The sequence below is a fragment of the Lissotriton helveticus genome, chromosome 5_1, assembly GCF_964261635.1.
Source record: "Lissotriton helveticus chromosome 5_1, aLisHel1.1, whole genome shotgun sequence".
Taxonomy (NCBI): Eukaryota; Metazoa; Chordata; class Amphibia; order Caudata; family Salamandridae; genus Lissotriton; species Lissotriton helveticus.
Window position 1 is genome coordinate 1571301831 of NC_136065.1, and position 4852 is coordinate 1571306682.

At 42.3% G+C, this 4852-nt stretch overlaps 1 long non-coding RNA gene across 1 annotated transcript; it reads left to right on the forward strand.

Annotated features, from left to right (window-relative positions):
* Positions 1-2061: 2061 nt before the first annotated feature.
* LOC144753712 (uncharacterized) lies at positions 2062-4258 on the forward strand. Its single transcript, XR_013594493.1, has 5 exons — positions 2062-2119; positions 2220-2326; positions 2762-2854; positions 2947-3052; positions 3947-4258. It is a non-coding gene; the product is annotated as an uncharacterized LOC144753712 (long non-coding RNA).
* Positions 4259-4852: the final 594 nt, after the last annotated feature.

Consider the following 4852-nt stretch of genomic DNA (forward strand, 5'->3'; position numbering starts at 1 on the left):
GAGGCATTTGTGGGTTCAAAGGTCTTTCGGGATGGTGATATATTCTGCCATGAAAATAAAATGCATTTAACTTGTTTTCAATTCTTAGCAGTTTTGCGGAAAGCATTGACGTTAGCAGGGGAAAATCCACATTGTTTTGGGACACATTCATTCAGAATAGGTGCGGCTACCGAAGCTGCGAGGTTGGGTTGGGGGGCAGAGGAGTTACAGCGCATTGGCCGATGGAAATCCAATTGTTGTTTTAAATATGTTAGGTTTAAAAAAAAAAAAAAAAAAACAACAATGCCATACGCTTTATATGGCCAGTTAGTTATTGTGCTTTTTCCATCACAGGTCGAGTGGCAGATTTTCCTCGGAAAAAGAGGACGTGGATTGTCGGCCATTCCATTGTGAAGTGGGCGGCGAACTTTGCCGAACAACAGCTATGTGGTAGAGGTTTGGGGTTGTATGGTAATGACCATGAGGTGATTTGGAGGGGTTTAGGGGGGATGAAATGGGGGGAGTTGTTTTCGGTCTTAAACAAAATGGCGGAGGTGTGGGGCATTCCAGACTTGTTGATCCTGCATTTAGGGGAAAATGACTTGGTGGAATGTTCGGGGCTTGCTTTAATCAAGCAGATGAAGCTGGATTTGGCTGTAATCAAGGACAGATGGGAAGGGACCAGGGTAGTTTGGACTGAATTTCTTTACAGGAGCCAATGGAAAGGAGCCAGAGTTCAGACAGCCGTTGAGAGGGCCCGCAAAAAGGTTAATAAAGCACTGAAGTCATACTGCGTGGCAATGGGCATTACGGTCATTGCACACGAACATTTTAATGGTGACATGCTGCATTTGTTACGGAGCGATGGGGTTCATCTGTCACAGATGGGTCAGTCCTATTATTTAATGGAACTAAGAGATACTTTGGCAAACCTTTGGTGTGTTGACTTGTGGTGCTCCAAACCAACGAAATGAGTTGCAATTGAACAGTTTTTCCTTCACAGTTATTCTGCATTGACTTGAGCAGTCCGTTTTCTAGACTTGGGGAGGGGTTTTTTGGGTGGGGCAGGAAAACTCAAGGGTTTTCCTGGGTGGCGTGTGTGATGGGGATTGGATAATCTAGAGCGGATTCATCCTTTCTCTAAGGGGGAGGGCTTGGGAGGGTAGGTGGGGAAGAGATGGAAAGAAGAAGGAAAACACAAGGATGGTATTAAAACAAGTTATGGTTATTGGTAAAAGAAAGAATTGGAAAACGTTATGGTTTATATGAAAAAGGTTTGGAGAAGAAATAAAGATAAAGTTTGGTTGGAAAAGTTATGTTGCGGGTCTGTCTCTGGCTGTCCTGTAATAAAGGTGACCTTTTATACTATATTCAGAGTTGTGTGAGAGTCCTTATTTGCGCGATGGGCCCCCAGGGGCACTTGGCAAAGCCAATGTCCCCTTGGGGCATTTCGCGCGAGGGACGACCTCATGCGACCTGATTGGGTGGTGGGAGGGACTAGGTCCAAAGGAAGGGAGGGGAGGGAGGGCTGACGTCACTCTGAGCGAGTGAGAGGAACGGTGGTGTCGCGTTTGACCCACCCACCCACCCTGGTTGCAAAATCAAAGGGGGGTGTTTTTTGTTGATTGTCACGTCTTCATGTTAAAAAAAAAAAAAAAAAAAAGATTATGCAAGCATGTATACCTCTTGCTACAGGTCGAAATGTCAGGATGTCACCTCAGGACTACTCAGGCAGACTCTTTTGTTGTCTTTGTTGGCGTGTGTGATGGGGATTGGATAATCTAGAGCGGATTCATCCTTTCTCTAAGGGGGAGGGCTTGGGAGGGTAGGTGGGGAAGAGATGGAAAGAAGAAGGAAAACACAAGGATGGTATTAAAACAAGTTATGGTTATTGGTAAAAGAAAGAATTGGAAAACGTTATGGTTTATATGAAAAAGGTTCGGAGAAGAAATAAAGATAAAGTTTGGTTGGAAAAGTTATGTTGCGGGTCTGTCTCTGGCTGTCCTGTAATAAAGGTGACCTTTTATACTATATTCAGAGTTGTGTGAGAGTCCTTATTTGCGCGATACTCCTTCCGGTTCGGCGCTGAGGTTCTTCCCGGTCAGAGATATTTTTTGAGAGCTCCGCTATACGTTTACAAGTAAGTTCTTCACTAGCAGTGAGTCCTTATGTCTGTAGTTAGCTTGTTCTGAGCCTATCTACGATCGGGTGCTTAATCGTGCACTTTGATATCTTTTTAGAAAATACATTATAAACCGGGTCCTTCACCCGGGGACATTCCTTCCGGTTTGGCGCTGAGGGTTCTCCCGGTCAAGGATATTTTGAGAGCTCCTTAATACGTTTACAAGTAAGTTCTTCACTAGCAGTGAGCCCTTATGCCTGTAGTGAGCTTGTTCTGAGCCTATCTATGATCGGGTGCTTAATCATGCACTTTGATATTTTTTTAGAAAATACATCAAAAGTGCAATTCTTGCCTTTACTGTGCCTGTCCTAATGGATATACCGATAACTGGTCCTACTCACCCGCATATTTATCCGTGATAACCGGGAGGTAACTATCTACATCTGGTTATTTTGAAACATACACGCTTGAATTACATTTAGTGGACATTCAGTGTTTGCATTGGTTCAGTCGTTGTTTTCCAGCCTCACTGTTAATTGGCTCCCTATCTTAAACCAACTTAGAAAGCAATTTTGGTTGGGCCCTTGTCTAACTATTCCTGTTTATCTTGAGATAAAACGAGAATTGCCATATATATACTTTCTATCTCTTCCTTCACAGTGTCTCAACCTATACACGTTTCCTGTACTCGCGATTGTGGTGACTGCTGCATTTCTGCCTCCCGGCTGTATTTTTGTTGATGTGAAAATATAGGTGAGGAGCCTCTGTTCCATCTTTAATCAAACCGTATGTATCATCCCAGATATTAGGAATGTATTTATTCTTAGAAACTCTTTTTTATACAGTCCTCAGAGTTCGTCCATCATTCGTCCTTTGCCCTGCTAGCGGTCTACTTCTGAGAGATCTCCTTCCTTTGGTTTAAAAGGTGCAGATATTGCTGTTTTTTCTCTGGTAGGTAAAATGACGAAAATATGTTCAGGCGACCCTATGCCTATTTGTATGGTGGTTAGTATTACCTTTTGTAGTAATAAGGGGGCATATTATCAAGGGGCTTTATCTCCGCTTTTTTGGCTTTAAAAACCAAGAAAGCGGAGATAAAATTATCTCCCTATTACCAAGCTGTCGCTAACACCAGTTAGCAACAGCTAATAGGAGATAGTGACCATCTTGGGCCCCGCTTTGCATGTCAGTGATATTTATCACTAATGACATGCAAAGTGGGCGTGCCAAGATGTTAGCGACTGGAAACAGTCGCTAACATCGCTATCTCCTATTACCAACTTTTGGAGATATTCGCGCTAAGCGCGAATATCTCCAAAAGCTAACACCTACCCAGGAGCAGTTCTTAGCCATGTTATCAAATGGGAGGTGGATAACATGGCTAAGAGCATTTGCTCGATAATGCATGAATATCGCTGACTTTTCAGCGATATTCATGCATTGCGGCCGTTTTTTATCGCATTTGCGATAAACCTTGCTAATAGCAAGGTTTATCTGCGATAAAAATCGCCGATTTGCGGCGATAATTTTTGTCTCTAAACAAGTTAGAGACAAAAATTATCTCTATTGGTTGGTAATATGCCCCAAGGTTCCTTTCCCCTTTCGTTTCCCCCCCGCCCCCTTGCTATTTACCTACACTTATCCTCAGACATTGGATACTACTAATACAGAGCAAGATTTGTATTTTGCTTCTGTGGAAAATGTTTTGCTTGTAGATATGTGTGTCTATGTATGATTTGCATTGTGTTTACACTCCAATTTTGACCTGTCTCTTTTCTCCCCGTTTTTTTAATTAAAATAAATATTGCCTATACTTTGGCTTACACAAATTGTTTTTGCCCACAGATACGCTGTGATAAGCTGCTGTATGCCCAGAAACTCTCGAATTGAGTAAAAACTTCATTCCTTTTCACATGTTGGAGGATCATGATGGCTACATATAAATGAATGTCTTGCGCCCTGATGAAGGAATACCCTATGGTGGCACTTTTTCCGAAACGCGCGTCGGCGCTTTCTTCTGCCTGTTGTTTGAGAATGTGGTTGTAGTTTATAGCATTTTTGTTGTATGTGGTGACTTTTGGATGTGGGTATGCCTGATGGTATGAGTGATTATTGTACATAAAATGTTTTTATTGTCCTGTGTTGTTCTGGGCTGATGCTACATTTATTTTGTATATTTATAGATTCCTTGAAGTAATGAAATAATAATTTGTACGTATAAAAAAATAAAAATGATTTGATAACAGCAGTTGTCTCTGTGGGCAAATATCTATATTGTAATCCACTTGTCCTTTAGATCTATGGGAACTTCCCGTTCATGTTGCTCTTATTATTGACTTCCCTGGTGGGTTGTTCCCTGGTATCCTTTGATTAGGGTCAGGGTTCCCTTTGTGTTTTGTATTCACCACAGAAGACGTCACTCCAGTGCTGAGGCTGAGAGGAAAGGATTCCCACACCGCAAGTGCTAGAACTGCTCACCTGTCACACTGCGTGTGTTGTGATCTCTACACTGTGATGCTGGAAGCATTGACGACCATCATATCCTTGTGTTTGCATGTAACATTGGCTCCATGGTCTGGAAAATCTTTTTCTGCTTCTGGCCTTTCCTATCATATGCTTTTCCTCCATTGAATTCAATACTCTGCGAGTCCACCGAAGGGGCTCAGTATTGTCATCTTGTCAGTTTCAGATATCAGCTTTCGTACTAAAGAAAATGGTTGCTAGCTTCCATTTTTTTTTGTTGAAGAAACG